Source organism: Calypte anna, chromosome 12, assembly GCF_003957555.1.
Source record: "Calypte anna isolate BGI_N300 chromosome 12, bCalAnn1_v1.p, whole genome shotgun sequence".
NCBI classification, from domain to species: domain Eukaryota; kingdom Metazoa; phylum Chordata; class Aves; order Apodiformes; family Trochilidae; genus Calypte; species Calypte anna.
This window is the reverse complement of record NC_044258.1, coordinates 19497468-19511938: the sequence shown is the minus strand read 5'-3', so window position 1 is coordinate 19511938 and position 14471 is coordinate 19497468. Positions and strand designations below refer to the sequence as shown.

Here is a 14471-nt window from a genome sequence, read left to right as displayed (position 1 = left end):
TCCATAACTGGAAGAGAGTGGTATTTAGTTATTTGTTTCTCCTCTTCCCCACTGGGCTGGCACAAATCAAGGCCCATTTTCCCCCCAGTGTGCACTGGAGCACAAGGATTTGCACACCAGCCTCTGGTGCAGGAGCCTGGGCAATGGGAGCACCTGGAGCTCCCAAGAAATTATTTACTGCTGTTATTAATTTCAGGTCTTCAGACAGAACAGTGCCTTTCTGGAAGCTGAAGGTGCCCTTGGCATACACATTAAAATTCAAATCAATATAAAGGACAGAACAAGCTCAGCAACATGCTCCAGCTCAAGAACCACCCAGCTCCAGTGCTGCCCTGCCAGGCCCTGCACTCCCTTGCTCCTCATTTCTACCATCCCAGGAAATCCAGAAAAAAGTGATGTTTTTCTACTATGTGTGTACAGCTGATTAATTTTTATTTCTATTTTACTATCAGCCCTAGGGTTGAAACCTATTCACTGGGTAGCCTCTTCCACAGATCACTTTAATTGTATCTGTTGACAAAAATAATATAATTTCAAATTCTGATACATTTTCTGTCTCTTCGTCATGCTTTCTGCTTTCTTTAAGTCACCTTTAATCCCAGCATAAAATCAGTTTGTTGTTAACATGGGCTGGCTGACTCCAGAGATGCCCTTTAGATGAAGATGGTCAATCCACCATCAGCTTTGGTGATCTCAGACAGTTTGTGCTGCCTTGATTTCCTTCCCTGTGGGAGCTGAAAGCCATGGCTGCTGCCTTTACAGTCTGAGAACATGAGCATCCTCCTACTCTGCTAACATACTGCAAAGACTTGCACCCAGTTCTCCTGGAAGAACTGGAATTCCCCTAGAATTCCCTGGAGAATCTCTGGGCACATTTAATTCTCATCTGGTATCTAAGTAATTCCCTGCACACTCCTCTAAATGATCAGTGTTAAAACTTACCAATAATTGTGCAAGTTAACTGTTTTTTTTAAAAAAATAAACCTTACTGTGACTCACTGAGGAGGAAGCCTTATGGTTATGGGGCTCTTTTTGCTGAAGGTTCTTTTCTACACTAAATGTTTCATCCTCTAATGTGAATCCAGTTAGAAGTTCACACATAATTATTTTAACACTCTGAAATGTTACAGTCAGTTGAGAAAGCAGGAAGGACCTTCCCTGACATTGCTAATCCACCAACAGTTTGTTATCTGCAAGATAACATTTGTATTAAAGGAGAGGAGGGGCTCATTTCAGGCCCCCGAGGGTTGGCTTGGGAGCAAACATCCCCTCATCAACCACTTCTAGCAGCTTGGTTAAACTTTAAGACACAAAGTTCAAATGCAATGAAGCTCTGTTGAGTACCCTTCCCTCCTCTTCTGAAATACAACCCTAAAATGTTGACTAAGAAGATACCTAGAAAGACAAAACTAAGCCATGTTTCTGAGAACCACAACACACTGCCAATGAATGCACATGAGAACAGTGTTGGTTGCTGAGTAAACACCTCCTTAACTCACTACAAACTCAAAAAGTAAGCTACTGACTTGCTATCTAGGTTCCCTGACCCTGTGAAACACAGGAGTGGTTGACAGCAACTAAAAATGTAAATCTGCTCTTGTCCAGGTTAATGCAACTGCTCTGCTGATACTTGGCTCATGGTCACTGCTCATACCAAAGCAAAATCAAAGACGACAAAAATATCCATTAAAAAATATATAGAAGATAGTTTAGTTTCCTTATATAAAGAAAGGTCATCTATTTTAAACATAGCATTTGTAAGAGAGAATCTGTTGGTCTGTGTTGTCAACTGGAGATTTCAGGTCCACAGAGAGCAGAAACACATCTGAAATTAGGAGATAAAAGGATTGTTTGTTTCCTAAACCGAAGCTTTGGGTTCTACCCCAGGAAGAGCTGACCTTGTCAGTGTTTTGATCAAAACTCTTCTGGGGACAAAGGACCTTTAAAAATGCTGAAAACATTCCTCCCTAGCCTTCCTTGCCCCCTTTTTTTGCTGCTGCAGCAGCAAATGTAGAAAGTTGCAAGCTGAACACTTTGCATTGCCCTACAGAAGCCTTTTCCAAACCCAACAGCACAGAGTTTCCCTGGCAGCTTCTGGCTGACCCTGTCTGCCCAAGGACAGCCCTGCAGGATGGGAATCCCTCAGCCTGCCCTCTGCTTCCCACTCCAGCAGATGGAAACCTGGAATATGAAGGGGACTACAAACTCCATGGAGCTGGCAGGTCATGTGTGCCATGGAAACCCTTGTCCTCCCGAGGGACACAGCACCTCTGGGCTGCATAGGAAAGTTTCTTCAGAGCAAAAGGCTCAGAATTACCAAGAGCCCTTTTTTTCCCCTGTTTCTCAGAAATGGTTTAGTAGCACTGCTGCAATGAAATAAGGTGTGTTGTTTCTTATCTATTTCAGCATTTTAATTTATGAAATACAAGCATAACAACAATTGGTTTCACTGTTGATTAAACACACGCATCCAAAATATTTCATGCTTAGCCAAGTGAATATTTTAATTTTTTTTTTCCCCAGGAAACAATGCTTAGGATGTCCAATCCTTTTTCTATTACAGGAAGAAAAGATGTCTTAGTGCAAGCATTTAAATGACTGTCAGCTGGAAGAAACACACACTGAGTGCAATTTGAGATAAAACTACCACTGATCCCTTCATGTACAGCCTTTGTGGCAGGGGCTGACGTGGCTACTGAAAAGAGACTGTGGTGCTGGAGTTCTTCTAGGAGATAATCCGTCTTCTGAGAGAGGATTTAAGTTAAATGTTCCTGTGAAAAACAGTGTATTTCAGCTGACATGATGAATGGCCTATTGTCCATCCTTCAGAGCCTTGTTTGGGCTGGGGGGGTTGGAAGCAGAGGAAAAAAGCAAAAGCACCAGACAGAGCAGACTGCAATCTCAGTGTATTTGCTTAGCCTTTTCCCCATACTTGATAGGCAGGAATACCTAGAGCAATTTTTAGCCTAACAGCAACTTTGCTTCATGCCACAACTCTGCTGCAAATGTAAATGATCCCAAGCAATTGCATTGTTTATCAAATTATTCCTATTTCTATCACATGTCTATGTAGCAGTTTATTACCTTTTTAATAACGCTTTCTGTGCAATGAGGCAGTCACTGGGATTATTAAAATGATCTCATAAAAGCAGTCTTGGCCATTAGGCTATTTCAGGAAAACACAGTGAAGTCTGCAAATACTCATAGGCTTGGCTGAGTGGAAGGATTTACTGCTCAGAGCACAGCTCTCCCTGAAATCCAGGACAGTGCTCCTGGGTACCTGCTCATTGCTTGAGGAACGGTTGGTTCAGAGTGAGGTCCACAAATAATAATTTCTGTGGCCCTGGGAAGCTGTCTCTGTGACTGCAACTTTTACATGGCCTAGAGAAATAGCAGTAGGGTCAGAGCCTTCTGCTCCATAACATTAATCCTCATTCAAGTATACACTGAGGTCAAAGTCAACCTCCAAGGCTCCATTTAACACCCTTGATGGTCCCTGGTGTGCAAGGGGGAGAGAGTAAGGGGAGAGCCCTGATCCTAAGCCCCCACCCAACACCTCGTCACATCATCCAAGACTTCCCACCTGACATCAATACTGGCCAGAAACACTCAGCATCCCCCATCAGCAGACAGGGCTTTCCAGGCTGGGGCATCACCCACCTCCTGTTCCTTCAGATGCTTCTAAAATGGCTGAGAAAGGGATGGTGGCCACACTGCCACCAGTGTGGGACATCAGTTCATCCAGAGGGCTATGGTTAGAACAGCAACATGAGCAAGAAGGGGATGTGTTGGATCTGACTGGATAAATCTGAGTGAAAGGCAGGAGGATGCTGACTGTTGGGTCAGCATTAAGGTGGTTTCCATTTGAGTATCCATCTAAACTCACAGCAGTCACACTGTGCAGGCAGCCTGCCACACATTTGCCACTTCTTGTCCAGGACCTTTTAATTTTGATTTAGATAACCACCTGCAGCAGAACCACTGCTTTGGTACTTATTTGTCTATAACTACTTGTCTTTTCATGGTTCACAGGAAAGCCTGAGCTAATTTAGAGCTTCAGTCAAAGCCCATTTAATTTAGTGCATGTCTTCCTCTTGCTGAAAGCAGGCATTAGATAAGGCCTTCCCTATCCATGACAACTGGCAGGTCTCTTAACAGCCAACTCCTTATAATTAGTTTTCAGGTTAAAAACTATATTTGTTCAAAATAAACAGAGGCAGAATCCAGTTGCATTGAGTCCAGCAGAACATCTCCCACAAGTTTTGCTGGAGATACATTTTAAACAGAGCTAAACAGGTTGAGGATGGAGTGTTTGAACTCCTGAGGTTGTATGAGGCACCACTCCATGGGGCTGCTGGGGTCTCTCATGGGAGTGCTTCTCTATCTGTATAATATATTAACATATATTTTGTCCAAGGCCAAACACTGGCTGGAGGAGGCACTGAGGAGCATCCATTTAGCACCATTTTTACACACAGGCTGGAGTCCTGAAGGGCACCAGGAAGTTGACTGCTGAATTAGGGCATCTGTGAATGGCTGGATGTCTGTGGTGCACAGAATTTGGGCTCATTTGGCATCCTCTGTGCTCTGGGACTACAACAGGAAAGCACAAAGCATTAAAACAAATCTTTTGGAAGGCTGTGCTAGGTCATAGCTGCTCTCACATTGATGCACCAAAAATACAGATTACTACTTTTGGTTTTCTTACTTAATTCTTGCTATTGATCTCTGAGATCAGTAACTATGAACACGTTCTGCCAGGGATGGGAACTGCTGTGTATAAACATGTTTTCACTTCAGGCTTTTCATTCAGAGGCTTGCTAAGTATGAGGAATAAAAGGTGAGGAGACTGCATATTGCAGTTCTTTATGACTGTCATAGGAAACAGCAAACACTATTCTAGAGAAAACCAGAATATATTTTGCTGAGATAAATATTTTTGAGAAAATAGTAGAAGGCCCTTTGGCATCAAACAATGTAACTCCACTGAATTCAGTATCAGCTTAAACCAGTCATGGATCTGACATCATAAGTTCTCCCACAATTTTCTTTTTCAACAAATGGTTTATCTGCAATGACAGAGCAGTCCAAATAAATAATAGTGCATCCAGCCTACATTAATATCTATAAACACAAAAGCTGTGTTTTTCATCATTCTCCCTTTCATCTGTAAATTTGCAAGACAAGCCTGGAAGTGACAAAAACACATCCTGAAGGAGTGGGGCAGCAGGAGGGAAGGAAAGGAGACTTTACAGCTATTAGACTTCATGTAAATTGTTTAAAGATGCCCAGAGTCATAATTCAAACATAAAAATATCCTTGGGTTATCCAAGAACAGTTCTCTACAAAATATTTTTCTTAAGGGATGCTGATAATGGAGAGAAACAAATGAAACCAAACCTAAACACTGCTAGGAACACCCTGAAGGAAACAAGCAGACTGTGGTGAATTTCAAGCCACAGAAACAGTTTCCCTCCTCTCCTTTTCTACGCTTTTTTACTGCAGACAAAATTAAGTACAGTAAGAAAGAGCATGTCATGAAAATAAATATTTGAGGGAGCAGACTCGAGCGAGGCAAAGGAAAGCTCATTTTTACAGCTTTCATTCCTTAGACATGAGGCAATGAGAATTTTGACTATATGGGAAGATGAGCAGGCTAGAAGGGCCCAGTGGTGCAAAGAGCCAGTTTTCCATTGATTTTGGTGGGAAATAAAGACCACTCCCCATGGGAAACTGGCCTTTTGACACAGCTCTTCAGAGTTTATCTTTACAGGCTAAGCTGGCTGGTTGCCATAACCCACAAGGGCAGGGGGAAGGATGAGGATGCTCCAACACCAACCACCCCACGGTTTCTCCCCCTCGGTGGCTCCTGCTGGTGGGAGTGGAGAGGAAAAACCACACTTGCAAACTACCCCATGAAAGGGTAAAACACCCCCAGTGCCCAGCTCCCCAGGCAGCTGCTACACCCTGGTGTAGAAGCAGCAGATGCTGTAAAGCCACTGCTGCACTGTCTGCCTCATGTTAGTGAAACAGCTGCTGTGCTCAGCCTTCCAACAGTGACTACAGCCAGAGGCAGGGAGACTGAATGACTTCTCCCAGTCTATAAAGGACAGTGGAAATCCTAGGAATCATGTTTGGAAGTGCAGATTCCATCCAGCCTCGCCAACAACTCCTTCCCTGATGAGAACAACCCACCAACACTGTACCTACAGCAAACACTTTGGGGGTTTGGAGAACACGAGCACTAAAGAGAACCCCACTGAGCACATAAAAATTATTCTTTTATGAAAAAAAAAAAAATCCATGCAGGATTTTCTGTGCATCAGCTGCTGATACAAACCATTCCTGGAAGCATTCAAGATATTAGAGCAGAAGCAGTAAATGCATTCTCACCTTATTTGTTCCAGCTGATACCACCCCAATAGAGGCCCAAAGGAATAGTCTTTCAAAGATAACACATTGCTTCCTCTAGTTTCAACAAAAGATGCCCAGAGTACAAAGACAAATTACCCACTCCACTTGTAACTGATATTAACATAGATTTGCAAGATCCAAAGGCACATTTATATCACGTAAAAATGATGCTTAAACAGTCCTCAAAATATCACCACGTTGGATAGGTTTGTTTAAAAAGTTCATTAGAAATCCTTTTTCCCTTGTAGACATATAATTATTTCCTTGGATTTAAAAACATACAGTTCTTAAAAGTGTGGCCCTAGCTGTAAAATCATTACCTTCCTGCTCTTAATCTCTTAATATCCAAGACAAGAAATACTAACAGTAATTTTTTTCCCTTCAAAGTTCTATAGCCTCGCTACAATCACCATTACTATTTTCTTCAATTGGAGGAGAAGTATGAACCATGCATCAATTTCCAGTTGCATTTAGAAAACTAATTACAGGCATTTATTTTGGAAAGCATGGGCTGCAGCCTGTGCTCACAGCAGAGAGAAACCTGCCCTGTGGCTGGGAGCCAGAGCTGCCACCACAGCAGCGCTGCGGGGAGGAACGCGCTCGCTCCTCATTAGAGAGAAGGAGAAAGAATTTGTAGCTGTATGTGTGGTACCTAGAAATGAATTTAATAATGATAAATAGGAGGTACCTCAAGCAGGAAAAGCAGCAGCTGTTTCCCAGCAGGCACTGGGTGACAGTGCTTGCATGAAGGATGTGCAGAAGTAGGAGGGGTCTAACTGTGCTCCAGAGGGCTGATGCCTCTGAGATGGGGCTCTCTGGGTGCTTCATCCTCTCCTTTTGCCCACCCCTGCAAGTAAGGCTCTGCTTTACAAATCAACACACAAGCCCTGAGGCAAAAGCCCACTGACTTCTCTAGGTACCTTAGATGTGAGCAGCACCATGAGTCCAGTCAAATCACAGCTGGGCTGCAGTCCCAAGCTCATTCCAGCAGCAGTGATGTTCTACATGTGTATCACTGAGTACTACAATAACATCACGCTGAAAATAATCTGCTGGGAAAATAGGAACAGATTGCTGATGTTACAGGAGACTGTGTCAAGGTGTGAGGGAGAGTCTCAGTTCTGCAACACCAGCTGAGACTCAGCATAGGGTGGGATTCTGTTCATTGGCATCACAGCCACGCTCAACAAACAATTTGTGGCTGGGTATAAGAATTTCCTAGCTCTACAGGAGCAAATAAATGAACATTTTAGGGATCAGCCTAATTACTTCACACCTACAAAATCAACCAGCTCCAAATCTGGATTCTAAACAAATACTATCCTTTTCTAAGGTAATCTTTTGCTAGCAATATTTGCTGAAGAACAGAAGACAATGCAAGACAAAACTGGAGTCACCGATGGTGAAGAAAAGTTCAGTCATCAGAAAGCTGCTAAAGTGAAACAGATGGACAGCCAGGTTTGTGGAGAGAGTGCTCACAGGATTTTGCATACAAGCATATGATAAGATCTGAAACTAGAAAAGCAACAAGATTTAGGATTTTTGGCACACAGACACAAAGAAAACAGGTCCATGGAACTATCCCTCCAAAGCAAGGAAAAATCAAGTGACATGCTCCTAAAGAGAACTGGGGCAAACCTGATAGGTTTTCTCCAGATTTCAGACCACACCTATCAGTGAGTTTTAGTAAGCACACACATCAAACTACAAGTGTTTAGTGCTGAACTGACAGCCCCTCAGCCACAATGAACTGACTGAATTCATACCATGATCTTCCAGAACACACAGCTAAAGCCACCTGCTGCTTCGACAACAAACAGTCCAGGAACACGAGGCCATCAAGCCTAGGCTGATGGCTTTCCAACACCTCTGACCACCAAATCAAGTGGTCTCCTGGTTAATTTTCATTCCTTTTTTGCAGAAAATTGGTTAAAGTTGACACACCAGTTATTTCAGGCATCCCAATGAAGTAGAGCCATCTTCTGCCCTTATCTTTGAAAACCACGATGAATGCGGCGCTGTCGATTCAAACTTCAAAAAGCTATTTGCAGGGTGTCATTTTTCATCTTGCCTAGGCAGGATGTAATGAAAACCCAACAAGTTATTGATGGTTTGGTTACCTGTCTGCCTTCAAGAAACTGAACAGGTGCTTTAATAAAAAAAAAAAAAAAGGCAGTGAACACAATTAATGCAAAACAATGATAGGAAGCCTCCTTCGAGGTTTGATTTTCTGCTGAAGTTGCACAGACTGTGTGTCCAAAAGCCACTGCTGGCAATTCATCTCCCAAGTAATCAGTTGTAAAATATCACCATGGTTTGTGTGCTGGCACCAGCCTGGGAAAGATGTGCTCTCTGTCCTGGTGCCATTTTCTTTGCGGCTGTTTAAAGTAATTAACCACTAATTAGGAAGTTTGAGGCATGAAATAAAAAAATTGGAATTTATGCAACTTGTGAACTCAAGGCTGACAGAGTAAGAGAAAAGCCTTTCTTTCCTCGCCTGATTTCACTATTTTTTCCTTTTCAAAGGGACACAGCATTGAATATTTTAAAATTCCTGTTATAAAACCAACACCTGACTGAGGGGTCTGCAATTCAGCAACCCTGGGGAGGAGGTCCTTGGCTGATAGACAGCAGCCATGAAATACATCTGGAATATTTGCTCTGCTGTCTGAAAGAGGAGTTTTCTCTCCCCTAAACATGTACAACGTTCAGCTCAGCCAAGCACTTTTAACACTTCCAAATGCTTTTGTTACTGAGCTCATTGTGTACATGTGGCTATAATGCTGCTTTTCTGCACTTTTATTGGTTAGCAGCTAAAATCCCCTAAAAATCTTCCTGCTTTCTGCAGTATGGCTGTGTGTGTGCAAAAGCAAGCTCGTCTGTCACAAAGCCTGTCAAGACTGCAGGATAATAGGGCCAACTGGGAAAATTTCTATGAAGCTAGTGAGGGTGCCTGGAGTATCTAGGTCAGATCCTGCTCTAACAAAGTACACTATGAGGGTCCCTTTACATAGAAACTTGTTTAATTAAGATAACAGATGTTGCCATTATCCAAGTGTTAGTGAGTGGATGTTTAATTGGACACTTTCATATTCTTTGCTACCAGCACAGAACATAATTTGTTTTTTATGAATTTCTTTCCTTACAATTAAACTGCATAAACAATGCATGTGTTGTATATTGGTAGGAAAGGAACTGCTCTAATGATGAAAGAGCTGTACATGGAAAAGAACGGGAGAAGAACAATTTGTTTTGGGGTTTAAAAGTACAATTATTTTCCTGCCCTGGGTGCATGTTTGGTGGGACCTCCAAGAGCTTCAGGAAAACAGCAGGAAGCCACAGTACATCAAGAGACTGATACATGACATCTTGAACCACACAATCATACAACTTCATCTTCTGGGAAATGAGTGTGTCTCACTGACAGACTGATATAAGAAATAAAACACTTTTAGAAATAAATGCAATTATTACCATTACTGGACATCCAAAACAAGCACCTGCATTGTAAACCAATTGAATCTTTTAATTTTCTCCTCAGGTTTTTAATGAGGGCTCCCGAAAAAACTGAGGAGAAAATTAAAAGATTCGATTGGTTTACAATGCACTGGTTTCAATGATTTTAAAAGTGCTTCCTGATCTGCAGTTCAAAGGATTCCACTGCATGATGCTCCTCCAACAGTCTGGAGCCTGGGAGCAGCTGTGACAATGTTTTGTTTTAATTTCAGCTGGCAGTGCTGGATTTGTCTCTAATCACACACAGCCTGATTTTCTCTCCTGCACCCAGGAAACTGAAGGAACAAGCCAGAAACTACCATGACTTGGGATTTCCACCACTGTGAGGATGAACCACTCACACTTGCAGCTGAGCTCAGGGTCTCCGTGGGAGCTGTGCCGTAATTATGAAGAAATTGAAAGATTTCTGTGATAAGATCAGCTGAAAATAAAGATTTTAAGGCACTACCCTCCGTAACAAATTTATCTGAAGTTGTGCCATTAGGTGTAATTGAATTATCTTGAGAGGATTAGCCAAATCCTGCAAGAACAATCTGACTGCCCTGAGTTTCCTTCCTGCTCCTGTTGATGAATATTCTGGGCAACAGAATGCCAGGAAATAATTGTCACAACTGGGAAACACTGTGGCAGGGGGATGTCTGGCTTCAGGAGTCAGGAGTTCAAAGAAAAGACTCTTCCTTAATGACTTGCTTTCATTCACTTCAGTATCTCACAGGGGTCACCAATTAATGGAAGTTTTTCCAGACTTGTGGGTAACTATGGATTGCTGGTTTATAGCAGTAAATCTCATGTAAAATCACCCTCTACCTTCCTGTTGCTCCTTAGGAATGATGGATCTGGTTTCCAAGGCAGCTTTGGAGCAAAGTATAGGCACATTTTTAATTATCTGTCTTTCCCATGGTGTAAGAGTTGCAGAAGACCTCTGTATATAATGGCTGTGTGATGCCTATACCCAGCTATATGATGCCACAGATGCTATGTATTTGATAGCCAAAAACTCGCTTGACACTAACTACATTATTTCATGATATGAGGAGGATGAAGATCTAAGATTGAGACTGAAGTGCCACTGAGATTTCAATAAAACCCCTAAGCCCTGGCTCTACACTACTCACTCAAGGAGTTTTTGCAGGTTTGGAATGCTGTCCCTCCTCGGACAGCTGGGTTGGAACACTCCACCTCAGCCTCCCAGGGTCTGACAAGTTCAACATCACTTCTGAGTTGGCACATGAGAAAAGAGAAACTATGTAATGGGACCCCAGCTCTTCAAACTTCCTTTTCTCCTCTTGACGAGTCAGAATGAAGAGATGGGAGGTTAAACATATCTGGAAATATGGATATAAGTATAGGATAATATATAGGTGTAACAGTAACTTCAGAAGAACATTCTAAACTCAACTCAACTCTCTCAGGTGAGCAATCCGATGTGTCCTAAAGACACCACTTTCACCTTGAGCTCCCTCTCAGTGCTTGTTGCCTTCTGGAATGACTCCCTACCAGCTGGAGATCTCAACAAGTGGCTCACACATCCAGGTTATATGTCTAAGAGTGTGTATTGCACATATATATGTCACCTACACAGGCTGATGATGGCCACTCCTGTCTAAATGCTATCTCCTGTTCCTGAGCCAGGCTTTCCCAGCAGGTGGGTGTTTTTTAGTCATGTCTCCTGTCCCAAGAGTGCAAAGGGTAGGAGACAGTGTGGCAGGCAGCAGACACCTCTGCTCTTACTCTATACCAGTGGCCTTATGACATTGATTTGTACCCAGTGGCATTAATGGGACTCCAGACCTTTCCCATTGAGTGCAGCAGCCATCTTGCACTGAAATGTGAAGGGAAGCTCAGGGATAGAAAATGACCTCCTACCTTCACCCAGAGAGAAACAGCCTTTGTTTCCAAGCAGTGTTTCCAATATATCTATATCTACTCTATAGCTGTTGCTATATAAAATTTACCCTCTGCAGCCAGGCTACTAATATTATTTTGACTCAGTTGGGCCTCCAAGGCAAGATTACCATTATTATGGAGATGAACTTCCCTTAATGACTGCAATAATGTAATTGCACCCCAGGGCAGAATTTCTAATACCACAATTGTGCAGTTCCCAGCCACCAGGAAGAGATACCTTCAGGGCAGGTTATTCATTAGGGGTGCAGCACACACCACCTCAGCCTCCAGAAGACTGTGAAACCTGCAACAATAAAGCTCTTTTCTCCATGGCAGTCTCTGCCCTCTGGGCAAACACTAAACACCCCACCTACTTTTGCCTCCTGGACAGCAGTAGCCTCCAGAACAAGAGTTCCAGCAGCAAAATCTGATACACACTATTTCTGTCTCCATGTGGAAAGTCACAAGAGCCCCAGGAGAATTGTTGGAGAGATTGCCATGGTAGCTGTCAGGTGTACATCAGAATTCAAAGCAAGGACTGACACATTAATGTTGATGTTAACTCCATCTGGAATTGGCAGGACCATCTATATTGATTAACCTTCACTTCATCAAGTTCAGTTTGGAGCAGTATCCAGATGCTGAGGTCTCTCTCTGAAACTCAGCAAACTCCTTAACATGCATTTAGCCAGAGGTTTCATTTCAGTTTCCTCTCCTATGCCTGTCTCAAAGTTCTGTTCCCTGCCCTAGATGAAGAGCTTTCAGCAACAGCTTTTCTTGGCAGCTTTTCACCTATGGCTCAGTAGATTTTTTTCAACAGCCAAGAAAGTTCCTGTTTGCAGCCCACACATAACTGTGTGGAGAGAAGTACTAGGACTGGACTGCAGTCAGTGCTGATGTCCCCTGGGTCAGCAGGGAGGAGATAATGTTTCAGCAACCAATGAAACCAGAAGTAGATTAAGCAGAGACCCAGGCACTTGGCCTCTCCTGCTCCTGTGAAGTCAGAAAGTGAAGAACAATGCCATGGTTATCTAAGATGATACCATTTCCTAACTGAGCATTTCCCAGTGTTTCAGGTATGGATGGCATGGTTAATAAATGCAGTGGCAAGGATTCAACACCCACACAAGACACAACCAACAATGACAAAGAACTGAACAGGCCCAACAACTGCCACATCACCAGTGTTCATCGAGCTGTTTTGCCAGCCAGGCCCCACTGGACTATCAGGCAGGCAGAAAACAAAACCCTGGGCTGAAGGAGCAGAAAATTTCACACCTGCTTGGGCACATTTCACATCTGGTTTCCCATCCAGGGCTTGATGCCTGGGTGGGATGTTCCTGGTTCTGGCATGGTGTGCTAACTAGAGGCAGGAGAAGCCTGGCAGCCAGCCTGCCACTGCCACCAGCACAAACACCTCAGCTCAGTACTGAGCTGCCCAGGGAAGCTGTGGCTGCCCCATCCCTGGCAGTGTTGAAGGCCAAGGTTGGATGGGGCTTGGAACAAACCTGGACTGGTGGGAGGTGTCCCTGCCCATGGGCAGAGCATGGCTGGAAATGGATGATCCTGAAGGTCCCTTTCCAATCCAGACCAGCCTGGGATTCTGTGGTGCTATAATTGTGTTGGACTCAAAACCTGTCCTCACAGTCACTGCCTAAAGTCTGCCTGGGCATGAGGGTTGTGAGCACTAGACAGTAAAGTATATTCTATCTAGTAGTTTTTTATCACTATACCTTATCTCTTGCCTACATGCCTGAGGAGAAGGTTGGTGAGGAAGACACCATAGGTCTTACACAGATGTATGCACCCTTCAGGGTGCCCTGGTGTGGATTTCTTCCTTTTCCCAGCTGCCAATTTTCACAAAGCTCTGAAGAGACTTCCTATTTTTGAGGTGCATCTTTTCCTTTTTTAACCTTGGAGGAAACCAGCTGAAACTTCTCCAGCCAGATCAAATATCCAGTTCAAATGTTATTTGGAAGTAAACACACAGGCAATCTGAGCTGCCACTTAGCCTCATGCTACCAGCGTGTGAGCCTCATTCCCTTGGGAAATCAGGATCCAGAGGTTTCTGCTGTGTTACAGCATCCAACTTGTAGGTAAGTTTGCAGATGAGAGAGTACTGCTAAAGAAAGAATAAATCACTTGGTTGTCAGCATTGCACAGCAGTGACCAAGGAAGAAGCAGCACAATCACTCACATTTCTTTCCTTTCCTAAGCTCTTGCTCAAATAAATGAATGTTTTCTCTCCCTCCTAAAACAAATGAGGACAGGGCCATGCCTAGGAGAACCATGTCAGAGAAAACAGCACATTCCAGCTACAGACTGTGCCAGCAAGGACAGGGAGATGGACAGAGGCTCAGAGGGCTGACAGTCCAAAATGTCCAGTGTTTAATCCTTCCCACCCTTTGCACAATCTGCACCAGAAGAACAAATTATTTCAGTTTTAAAAATCAATATACCTTGGATCTGCTATAACTCAGATCTGGCACAGCTTTTCCTCTACCCCTAGAGGAAGCTCTGTGGAACTCATCACCCAACTCTATCCCAAGAGGTGAAGATGACCAGGTCTATAGACAACAGGCTTTGTAAAGAACAGGTAACAGGAGCTAAATAAGTCAGAAATAGGCTGTTCATTATTTCACTCATCTGTACCT

General features: G+C 43.3%; 1 protein-coding gene across 1 annotated transcript in view; it reads right to left on the bottom strand.

The window, feature by feature from the left end:
* CNTN4 (contactin 4) overlaps positions 1-14471 on the bottom strand; it is a 101543-nt gene that overhangs the window by 33713 nt on the left and 53359 nt on the right. The gene's annotated exons all lie outside the window — the stretch shown is intronic.